The sequence below is a fragment of the Alligator sinensis genome, unplaced genomic scaffold (assembly GCF_000455745.1).
Source record: "Alligator sinensis unplaced genomic scaffold, ASM45574v1 scaffold404_1, whole genome shotgun sequence".
NCBI lineage: Eukaryota > Metazoa > Chordata > Crocodylia > Alligatoridae > Alligator > Alligator sinensis.
The window spans coordinates 158,091-170,865 of NW_005841839.1; the positions used below are offsets into that span (position 1 = coordinate 158,091).

The window sequence follows — 12,775 nt, forward strand, 5'->3', positions numbered from 1 at the left end:
AGTGACCTGAGTTTGTTGAAATTTGCATGTTTGAAGTCCCAAACTTCAGTCCTGCTATCTAATTTGTCTGCCTGTGACGGAGAGTGAACATGATGATATCATGGCCACTGTCACCCAGGCTACATTTTATTTTTAAGCTGGTCACCAGGTCATCCCCCTTGGCCAGGACCAAGTCTAGAATAGTGTTACCTCTGGTTGGTTCATGTACCTCCTGCATCAGGAAAGCTCTTCAATGCAAAGCTGAGTGAACTGAGTGAATTCTAAGTGAACTCTTTGGGGCCCTATTTGGTGATGTTTGTCAAGTATTTAAAGTTAATAAAAAAACAGGAATAATTGGAAATGGAAAAGAAAGGCACAGCTCAGCTGTGGGAGCGAAGAGAAAGTCAAAATTTAATTAATGTAGTGGCTCACTATGACTTAAAAAAAGAGTTGGCGTTGAGGGGCACTAGCATATGAATTATTTGGATGTGCTGCTCTAACCTGTCATTGTGTTAGATTGCCATAAGCATGTTTTCCCAAAGTCTGTGCTGTGTGCAAGGAAAAGGGGCATACAGCCAAGGTGTGTAAAAAGGAATGGAAGTGTAATCTGTGTGAAAAAGAGGGGCACATCTCTAAAGAATGTCCCAGAACCTATATTAATGTTGGGAAATAGGAAAACAAGAAAAAGTCTCTATAAAGTGCTACCCCTGCACAACGCTCAACTGCAGCCAAGAAGGCAGAGAGTACCCCCCAAACACAAACACACACACACACAACACTCCCCTGCAACCAAGTGGGCAAGATACAGAAGGTGGTAAGAGCAAAAGACATCATATTGCCTGTGGACCTGCTATCTTGTGACAGCTGCCAGGTTGTGTGGGAGCAAATCTCCCACAAGGACCTGAAGGGAAGGGAGAGAAGGGATAGTGCTACCCCTGCACAACGCTCAACTGCAGCCAAGAAGGCAGAAAGTACCCCCCCAACACAAACACACACACACACACACACACAAAACGCTCCCCTGCAACCAAGTGGGCAAGATACAGAAGGTGGTAAGAGCAAAAGACATCTCATTGCCCGTGGATCTGCTACCTCGTGACAGCTGCGAGGTTGTGTGGGAGCAAATCTCCCACAAGGACCTGAAGAAGGGAAGGGAGAGAAGTGATACCTGCTTAGTTATTTGGAAAAAAAAAATAAAAGACTTATTGGTTAGGGTAGAGGATTCCAGGTCATGAATTCCAGTTGAATGGAAATACCTCCCTGTAGACCTGATTCAAGAAGCTCAGTTTATCTATTCATTTAACATAGACTCTGCCACTCCCTGTTTATCTATTCATTTAACATAGACTCTGCCACTCCTTGTTTGGCTGCTGCCAAATCTCCAAATCATCCAGGCCAGGGCCATCTCCTGCCCACTCTCCTAGCTTGGCAATGGCTGCCCACCCACCCAAGCTCCCAGCACTTGTAATAAAAAAGCCCCAACTCAACGGGTGCTACCGGCAGAGGGGCAATCCCTGCTGCCCCACACTGCATGGGAGGCTCTGCAACAAGCCCTCTCCCTCTGACCGCCCCCCCTCACTCCCCCAGTCTGCCCACAGATGCCGTGCCTGGGCCAGCTCTGGCCCTTTAAGGAAAAAAAAAAACCAAATCCCCCCAGACTCACTGCTCCTGCCAGCGGGGGTGGGGAGGGGTGATCCCCACTGCCCCACACCATGTGGGGAGCTCTGCATGAACCCCCCCAAAGTCCTAAGGCCACCACAGGAGCGGTAAATGCTAGGGTTTTCTTGTTTGTTTTTTTTCTTAAAGGCCTGGAACCTCGGTGGGCAAGGCACCCATTGGGGAGGCCTGGGGAGGCTGCTGCTTCCTGCTGCAGCCACCAGGGGACTGCCTGAATCATCACAGCTCTGCATATCTTTTCCAAAGATTTGGAGAGCTTTGAATTGATTCGGACTTTTTAACTGGTCCTGATTCAATTCAGATTCAGAGATTCAGCCACCGATTCGGGCTGAATCTCCTCCATATCGAATCACCACCCGAAGCTTTGTACAGCCCTAACAGGCAGCCCAGCAGGTACTCCAAGTACAGGCATGGAAAAACAGCACAGGGCAGAAAGGTTCACTGAACTGCCTGAGACAGCCCTGCCACTGGCAAGCAGAAATGATTACCACCTCTTCTGGGACTGCCTATATACCAGAGATGTGTGGAAGAAAGTACGTGTACTCCTTTTGGTGGTGACAGGTTTCAGAATCCTGACCAGGGAAGTAGTCCTCTATGGACACGTGACCAAAGACCAATGGGTCCCAACAGCCCACTTTGGTCAGTTCATCTCGTGCTCCAGGTATGCCCTGTAGAAAGCCAGGGACCTGTTCACAAATAGGCACTCAGACCCCACAGTTGTGGACTGTATTAAAATGGGGCTGAGTGAACTATGCTGGTACTACAGGAAGACAGAAGAGGATGATGGGAAAGAGATGGCAGACCTCATATGGTCGAGAAGGGACTGGCATAGACTTTTGAAAGGCAAACCCTCCAAAGAGAACAATGAGGACAACAGTGAGGACAGCGACAAAGATGAGGGCGAATATGATGATGATGATGAAAGCACTAGAATGGTGATGGGTACATGGCGGCTCAGTGCAAACTTTGTAATGGGATTAAAATAGTCTAACTGGTAAAGTGTGTTTTGGTCTGTCAAGTGAACCACAGTAGTCACTTGACAAGTTGGTAATGGTACAGTTACACACACACACACATTTATGCACACCTATATATACACACATTTATACACATATACACATACACACATATATACACATATACATACAAACAAATATTTTTTGCAAAAAAACAAAAAATCAGCATGCTTTCCTAATTTGGGCCATGTGTTTTACAGCTATGCCTCGGGTTGGCTGCATTTAATCAACTTAATAGTTGATTATTTTCAACTATTTCATTATTGAACAAATGCTACTTTTGGTAGCATCTTAATAATAGACAATGTATTTAGTAAGATTTTCTTGTATGTAATTATAAGATGAGGGGCTTTTCTACCTTTATCATTTGGCGGAAAACAACCTTGTCTTTTATTTGAATAAATATGGCATTTACAAGTTTAGTAAAGAGACTAAGTGAAAACAATGTCAGGCAAATTGGGACAAATATCTGCAGTGTCATTCCAAGAAAGTCAATGCAGGTTAATTTGGGTTACATTTGGCCAATTATGTCGTAAATATAAGCAGTAGAAATTAACAGAATGATCTTCCACAAGAACATAAAGACTAAACAATCTTGGAGTTTTGCAGTAATGCCACTGTCATCACAGTATATATTTTCAAATAATTACATGTGAAGGTTGTCACAACCCAAAGTTGTGAGTTTTTGTTTGTGTGTGCTTCGGCACTGCTAAATTATGTTCCCACTAAATTGCAGCAGCTTTGCACGGTGGAGTTCTCTGTTACAGAGAAGAACTCCGGTGCAACGGAGAATTTTCCCGCCGATTTGTAGCTTTCTTTGCATGGTGCATTTCTTTTGCATCTCAGAAATGCACGGTGCAAAGGAGTTCCCGCCATTTGTATTTTAATTCGAGCCCCATTATTGGCTTTCATTAAATTATGCACACGTGGCGGCTAGCAATTGGCTTGCTAGCCGTATAAAGAGCTTGGGTGGTTTCCGCCCAAGTTGGAGAGAAAGCAATTGGAGTCCAAGTTGGAGAGAGAGCAATTGGAGTTCGAGAGGGAGAGCGTGAAGATCTCTAAGCGCTGCGGACCCTAATGGACCCAACACATTTCTTAAGAAGGCAAGAGAGGTCTAAACAGCCTCTGGCCTCTCCCCATCGCCGAGCACAATCCTAGATGTATCCCTATCCTATATACTCAAGAACCAAACCCACGGAGCTTCGACAACTCCGTGGGAAAGAAATTGCCGAACCCGCGGAGCCTTAACAACTCCGGGGCCCAAGAACCGAATTTGTCGTAGTCCTCCAATGAGGATTTAAGCAGAGCTGAACCTGGAAACTGTCCAGCCTACACTGCGACCATCTTGGGTGTAAGTAAATAATCTTTGAATCAACCACTACGCCTCTGTGACTAATTCTAGCCCATGTGTGCCTTGCCGCTGCACGGTCTCCTCTGACCCCGCGTGCCCGGGCTGCTGGCCACAGCCCGCGTGCGCAAAGACGGGTCCGCGTATCGCTCCCGGCTCGCACATGGCGACATGGATAGGATCGGGAGGCGGCCTGCACAAAGGTAAAAATAAATACAAAAAAGTAAGGAAAATGCACATTTCTGTGCTAAATGATTCCAGTAATAAGTGAGCTGAAAAACACAATTTAAATTATAGGTTTTTTTATGCCCTAAAAACAATCTTCTTGATTTTAGCCATTCTACTGAAGATATCCAGGAATTTGACACAAATACTTGAAAACCCATGTTATTAGCAATGCCATGGAACAATGAACCCTGGGACACTTCCCAGCAAAGCAAGAAATAACACAATGTTTTCCTAAAGCAGTATTTTTTTTTACTTAAACTGTAGTTTTGTCCTAGGTTAGGATATTTAGCAGAAATAAAGGCTCTCTCTTAATTTCTATTTTATTTGTACAATTACAATTGGTTTATATTAGACTGGAATTAGAGTTTAGAATAATGGGTTTAGGTGATGCAGTTTCCTGACCCCTGGAGTGAAATTCAGAATCCAAAGTTTGACACATAAGCAGGAGCCTATGGAGAGAGTCACACATCTCAGAGGAGTGATCCACAAAACCTACAAACTGAACAGGGAGTGGCAGAGTCTATGTTAAATGAATAGATAAACTGAGCTTCTTGAGTCAGATCTACAGGCAGGTATTTCCATTCAACTGGAATTCATGGCGTGGAATCCTCTACCCTAACCAATAAGTCTTTTATTTTTTTTTTTCCAAATAACTAAGCAGGTACCACTTCTCTCCCTTCCACCTACCCTGATAAAAAATGCAGCCAGATGAAGATATGGTTGGGGTGGTACCCACCTTATATATAATACCAGGTAATTAGAAAACTCATCCAGTATTTGGGGGACCTGGCTTATAGATTCTCCTTCAGCTGCAAAGGATTCAAACCAACATTTCCTACCTCCAGGAAGAGTTACTATACAGTAGCCTGTGTGAAACTTTGGGTGTTGATTCAATTCGGATTAGATGCAGTGCAATTCAATAGCTGAGCCTCCAAATCCGAATAGAATCAGGAGACCAATAAAAAGGTCTGAATCCATTCGAAGCTCTCCAAATATTCGGAAAAGATTTGGAGAGCTTTGATGATTTGGGCAGTCCCCGGTGGCTGCAGCAGGGAGCTGCAGCCAGACTCAGAGCTGGTAAGTAGGGGGTGGGGGAAGGGGGCTGGAGGAGGTGGGAGAGGACCATGGGAGGAACCCTGCCAGGCCCCACCCCTGCTTGCTCCCCCAGGCCCCCCTATGGCTACCCCACCCATCCCAGCTCCTGTTGCCTTAAAAAAAAAGCCCCACTCACCAGGTGCTGCTGAGTGGGGGCGGTGATCCCTGCTGCCCCCCACTGACCCACACTGCTTGGGGGGCTCTGCACAAACCCACCAACCCTCCCTGCTGTCCCCGTCTCCCCGCTACCCTGCCCACTCCAGCTCTGGCCCTTTAAGAAAAAAAAATGAAAAAAAACCCGGGACCCACAGGTGCCTTCAGTGGCCTTGGGGACCTCAAGGAAGTGCCCCCTACACATCATGGGGCAGTGGGGGGCAGAGGGGTTTGCCCCCCGCAAGGCAGGTACTGATGAGTGCAGTTTTTAATTTTTCTTAAAGGGTTAGAGCTGGGAAGGGTAGGGCAGCACTAGGGAGGGCTGGGACAGCCGGGGGGGGGGGGGTCAGGGTTCTCATGCAGAGCCCCCCATGCAGCATGGGACAGTGGGGGGCAGGGAAGATCAGTGGGTGCCAGCTTTTTTTTTTTCAAAGGGCCAGGAGCTGGGGCGGGCGAGGCAGCCATTACTGGGCTGGGAGAGTGGGTGGGGGATGGGCCTGGGTGATTCAGAGTCAAAGTGATTCAGGACAGTGATTCAAATCACTGAATCAAATCACTATCCCCCGAATCAGCTGAACCTGAAGCGAATACTAGCCATTTTTCACAGGCCTACTATACATGCCATATACTATCCTGGATGGGTACATTCTCCACCCCTGCCTGTTGAAACTGTAGTACTCTGTAGAAAGGAAAGCAAGACTCGCAGGATCAGAACAAAACAATCAGAATGGAATATGAATGCATAGAGTAGTGGTCCGGCCAGTCTTCTAGGAGGTTCTTGTTTCTAGTCCTTACTACCAGAATTATTTCTGGGTTTTATCCAATTATTGCTTCATGTAAAATGCACAAACAGGCCAAGTGACTACTCTAACCAATAAATACCAGAGTAATTCTCCATTTAGCTTGTTCTGCTTCTGGCTGTATGAATCTTGCATTCTTTTCTACACAGTAGATATTTTCATCCATCTAGAAGATTGTATAGCCTAGTGGTTAGGCACCTTTTCTGAGACATAACAGACATGAGATTTAATCCCCTTAAATTGAAGAGGACCAAAAACCTAGGGTTCCCACTTTTGGAGAGCAGCAAACAAACAAACCAACCAAAAAACCCAAAAAAGAATAAAATAAACACTATTTAAACTTTTTAAACATGACTTATACCAACTTCATCCTTCTAGCACTGTGTGATGAATACCTTAGGATAGATACTTTCTAATTAAAAAAAAAAATCTAAAACAATGTAAGGCATTTGTGATTCACTTAACAAAAAGTAAGCATTAAAACTACTGGCTGTCAAAAATATCATAGGATCAAAGGTTTCCAGGGAATTTTCTGAAACAACTGCCTTCCCACCTTTCAAAATCATCTCATCTTTGCCTTGTGGTTTTCTGGTTGCTCGTAAGCTAAAATCCCAGGGCAACATAGTTTATTGTTTTAATATCTGTCTGACACAAAACAAAAATATCCTCTAGTGACTGCTTATCTGTCATATGTATTTCTGGGAAAGAAATATCAAGACAAATAAGATGTTTGGGGGCAAGTCACAAGACTGTAGATTTGGCACTAAATGTTGATTTTTTTTTTAAGTGCCATCTTTAATAACATACTAAGGACAAAACTTTACAAGTATTGAGTGCTTTAATTATAAATGTTTTACTCTGTTCATTTTACTCAGAAGAAAGAGTGAACATTCAAACTCACAAATGGGGCAAATAAAAAGAGGGGAAAAAAAGAATATTCATAATTAAAACAGCTAAAATAGAAGAATCCCATTTTAGTGACACAATGGGCTGTAAACTTATTTGCTATTAATTGAGCTCAATGTAATGACATTTTCTATATTGGAATAGATAACTAGTGATCTGGAAATTCATTTAGACCATTAGTTTAATTACAGAAACTGATGGAAGTTTTATCAGACAATTACGTAAAGAACAAGAACAACGTGGGACTGATTTATAAGAATTTGTAACCCCTAAACCATTTTTTGCTATACTACTTTAAACAAAATTGCCATGAATATATCAGTTTAAAAATATAGCACCAACCTCAAGTATCTTTGAGTATGACAGAAAAAAAAATGAATACCTGATTTTTGTATTTTAATTCTTTTTACATTCTGATGTTTGCTTCTTTTAAGTTTCTCACTCCATGATAATGTTAAAGATTTATTTTTAGTCAAAAATAAAAATATATGGGAAAACTGGCACGAATATTTTGGAGACTTAGAGCAACAACTCTAACGTTCAGAATATATTATGTAATATCGACAGCATCTTAAAATTCTATTCTCATTTAAGTCATGGCAAAAATCTCTTGTGAGCATGAAAAACAGCTGGGGGAAGACCTTAGTTGTGCACTCTGTTTATCATCTGTGTGGCAGCATATAGCATTATGAATATTATTCATAAGGCTAAATATGACAGATGTCTATGTCACAGAACTTATAGACACATACATATGCACCACATAATCTCTTTAGGCTAACTGTCTCTTCAGGTTAATGTATGCATGGAACTTCCACACAATAACACATGGGAGGACTACACATGGATATCAAAGGGCAAAATTTAGCCAATCATTGCTATGTTGTTGCTGGGTGAGATCCTAGATATAGCTACTAAGTTAAGTGGCCAAATTCAGGAAATCTGGGGTGTGTCAGTTACCTCTTGGATGAAATACCAAGAGTTTCTATCGTTAGCTGCATTTCCCCCTGCCTTTTTTTTTTGCCTGGCAAACTTTCACCTTTTCCTGCCCATGTTTTGGTTGTATCATAACTTTTTTTGGCTTCATCTTGTTCCCAAAATGTGAAAAATTTTAATGGGCGCTGTTGGTTATGCAAAAACTGAATAACTTACAAATGTCATGAACTGACTGCCTCATTACTTGTATTTCATTGCAAAAAATAAATAAATAAATAAATAAAAACAGTAAAAAATCTATTCACGTTAGACTAGTGACTTTTTTCATTTACTCTTGGGGAAAGTCTTGGGGAAACTCTCTTACCTCGATCCTGGGCAAGCTGTTCGAGAAAATTATTCTGGCACACATCCAGGAGGGGCCAGCAGGGAAATGAATGCTCAGGGGCAACCAGCACGGGTTCATCAGCGGCAGGTGATGTCAGACCAACCTGGTGGCCTTCTACGATCAGGTCACTAAATCATTGGATGCAGGGGTAGCAGTGGATATAGTCTTCCTGGACTTCCGGAAGGCTTTCGACACTGTCTCTCACCCCGTTCTCATTAGGAAACTGGGAGACTGTGGTGTAGACACCCACACAGTCCAATGGGTTGCCAACTGGCTAGAGAGCCGCACCCAGAGGGTGGTAGTGGATGGGTCCTTCTCGGCCTGGAAGGACATGGGCAGTGGGGTCCCGCAGGGCTCGGTCCTCGGGCCCGCCCTGTTCAACATCTTCATCAGTGATTTGGATGAGGGGGTGCAAAGCACCCTGTTCAAATTTGCTGATGATACCAAGATGTGGGGGGATGTGGGCACAATAGAAGGGAGCAACAGGCTACAGTCGGACTTTGACAGGTTACAAGGATGGGCGGAGGAGAACAGGATGGGGTTCAACACAGACAAGTGCAAGGTGATGCACCTGGGGAGGAACAACCGGCACCATACCTACAGGCTGGGGAACTCCCCTCTTGTCAGCACGGAGGTGGAAAAGGATCTTGGAGTCATTATTGACTCCAAGATGAACATGGCTCGGCAGTGTGGGGAGGCGGCTAGGAAGGCCAACTGTACCTTGTCGTGCATCCACAGATGCATTTCAAGCAGGACCAAGGAGGTGATCCTCCCCCTCTATGCGGCACTGGTCAGGCCGCAGCTGGAGCGCTGCGTCCAGTTCTGGGAGCCGCACTTCAGGAGGGATGTGGACAGCATGGAGAGGGTCCAGAGGAGGGCCACTCGCATGATCAAGGGACAGCAGGGCAGGTCCTATGAGGAAAGGTTACGGGACCTGAACCTGTTCAGCCTCCAGAAGAGAAGGCTGAGGGGGGATCTTGTGGCCTGCTATAAACTAGTCAGGGGGGATCAACAGGCACTGGGGGAGTCCCTGTTCCCCTGAGCGCTGCCAGGAGTGACCAGGAATAACGGTCACAAGCTGGCGGAGGGAAGGTTCAAGTTGGACATCAGGAGGCGCTACTTCACGGTCAGGGCGGCTAGGGTCTGGAACCAGCTTCCAAGTGAGGTGGTGCAGGCTCCCACCCTGGGGGGTTTTAAGAGGAGGTTAGATGACCATCTTGCTGGGGTCGTTTGACCCCCAGTACTCTTTCCTGCCATGGCAGGGGGTCAGACTAGATGATCTGCCCAGGTCCCTTCCGACCCTAGAAACTACAAAACTATGAAACTATGAAAGTAAGAGATGTGGTAGAAAGTTCCAAAGATCCAATGAATGGGAGTCAGATCTCATTCCAGAATCAATGGTGCCTGGATTCCTTAGTCCAGTGATTCCCAAGGGATGTGCCACATGAGAGTGAAGGAAATATGCCAAGATATTCCCCTGTGTGAGGAGGTAAATGCTTTCCCCACCCGCGCAGCACCCTATGTCTGCCCCAGCTACGCCAGCAGCGACTGTAACTTCTATTCTGGGGGCTGCTACCACTGCTGCTGACTTCACCTTCCCTTTTCTGCCCCCTTTCCTCTGCCAGGACCATCCCACACTCTCCCAGCAACATACACTGTTGTGAGTGGGTGGGTAAACACACAGATGGAGTAGCGCTTTGCAGCCTGGCTCATCCCTTCCAGTCCTCCCACACTTTGGAGGCTGCCAAGAGGGAACATGTAGAATGATTTTCCACTAATTCAGGCCTGTACAAAGTCAAAAATAATATTTTTTTTAATAAAATTTCCTTTGGAAACATTATTTTTCAGAAATCATGGTATACTATGGTGGTAACAGAAACACACAGGAGCCCGCTTGTTTACTTTACTCTTGCTAGGGACTCTCAGGTGCTGGGGGAATCTGTAGGTGAATAGAAAAAGCCATAATATTCTTTTTAGCTTGGACTGTCAGAGTGGGACAAGGAATCTGATCAAGCAGCAAAGCCATAAAGTTCCTGAAAAGGTTCAAATGTTTGCAACTTCCCTTATTTTAAAAGGAAAGGCACTGTAGGTTATCTTGAAATATTACCCAGTAATAAGAATGGCAACATAGGATGATAAAAACACATTATTAGAGATTACTGAAAAATGACAATTGCAATGCTGTTTTCTACATGCAAGGAAAGTAATATAATTGTTAGTCTCCTTTAGGTTAACATTAAATCATTTATTTTTATTTTATGAAAGTATAAGTTTGGGTTAAATTAGCAAAGTAGAAGCTGATTCCCCATATAAATACATTTTAAAGAAAGTGTGCTGGAGATGAAACCAATGTCATGTCTACTGGTCTTTTAATAGGACTTTATAGAAATGAAATGATTTTGTATCTCTATTAAACATTTCCAAAAAGACAATAAAGAAATAATTACCAGTAATCCAACAGCCATAATAATTAAAAATAATCCAAGTTTAACAGCAGACCATTAAAATTCTTTAGGGAAAACTATGTTCTGGCAACACTAGTTGGATGTTCCTAACTACAAATTACAGTGACTCAAAGGATGGAGATTTAGCAAAACTGTATTTTTTTGTATTCAAATGAAAACTGAAAATCTCTGTTTTGAAGCTCTATATTGAAGTTTGGCCAATGGGAGGAAGATTGGCAAGATACAGTATCTTATTTATTTAACATAATAGAAAACAAACGGGAGTCTGTTTGGATATCATTCCAAAAAAACACTGTGCCTGAATGAATTAGCTGGGAGGGACTGATTTATGAGAAATAATGAAAAGAACTAAATATAGAGCTTAGCTTGGCTGTAAAATGACTAACTTGGGATTTAATAACAATGCAAATATTTGAAGGATATAAATACGAAGCTCAGAGAAGAATTACTTAGGGTGGAACACAAGGGGAAAGTAGGAGTTACTGGGGTAAAATTAAAGGAGAGAATATTTAAAATGAATTGCAAGGGGAAAAAATCTTTCTACCATGGAAATGAGTCAGATAAGTAGGAAAGGCATAAGTAGGAAAGAGGCATGACAGCCTATACAAGAAAGAGGTCTACTGCTTAGGACATTTAAAATAAAATAGGATAAAATGCTGAAGGCAACAGTACTTTCTTAGCAGGAAAATATACCGCTGGCTTATCAGTAGGTGTTTCTTATTTCTAGCATATACATGGTGGAAAAAAATCTGTTTGGAAAAAATAGCATGGTTCAAAATAGTCAGAGCTAAATAGTAGAAGCAAAAAGACTATACAGTATTATGCTGGCTGTTTTCCAGTTTACAGGATTGTTGCAAGAATTATATGATTTTTCATCTCATTTTGGAACAATTCATATAAATTAATTTACTATGTATTTGTAAGTCCTTGCTTTGGGGGTATAGCACATAATTATATAAAAGCAGCAGAAATAGCAATAGTAATGTTCACTGTCAGTGACACAAAAGTTACATGGGAGTGGTGCTGTAGTACAAGAACTTTTCTTCCTCAGTATCTATTTTAGAGAAATCTTTGATGTTCTGTCATTCAAAAAGGAGAAGCGAGTAACAGATAATTTAGAGAAACAATACCAATTTTTTTATTTTAATTATGATACTGAGATAACTTGATCATGATACTCATAACCAGAATAACCATTCCTCAACCAGAATTTTACAGCGTACAAAGTATATACAACTAATGTTAAGCACCTTCATCAGAGATAAGACACTAATAAGAAACATACAGAAGATGCTATTATTCAGCCTACTGTAATAAGAAGGAAACAGAAGCAGAACCTACCAGAGCACACAGGGCAGTGCTTGTTGACCTGTTATCATAAATTAGACTTTTTCCAAGGGCCATTTCAATATATGGTGTGAGGGAGGGGTGTTTGATGATCTTTGAACATTTTGGTAGCATCAACAATGTAACCAGCATTATTACTACTGCTTTTGTCAGATACTACTTCACCTAGATCATATTCAGAACTGACATCATCATCACCATCATCATCATCATAAATCTAGAGCAATGGAAGAACTTTTTTTCCATTTTTGCTCTGGGATTTTACAGGACCTGGAGATACTTCCATTCCCAAGGAATGGGCAGAAAATGTGAGGGCAACAACTTATTTAGTCTCCACTAGGTCCTTAATGATTTTAGTGGGTCAGCTGTTTGTACAGTCAATAACCATCCTCTCTTATTATTGATGGCTTAGGATACTTTTTGTCCCATCCCCAAAATTG

The 12,775-nt window shown here is 42.8% G+C and overlaps 1 protein-coding gene across 5 annotated transcripts in view; it reads right to left on the reverse strand.

Moving 5' to 3' along the window:
• RBFOX1 (RNA binding fox-1 homolog 1) overlaps positions 1-12,775 on the reverse strand; it is a 1,278,833-nt gene that overhangs the window by 109,938 nt on the left and 1,156,120 nt on the right. The gene's annotated exons all lie outside the window — the stretch shown is intronic.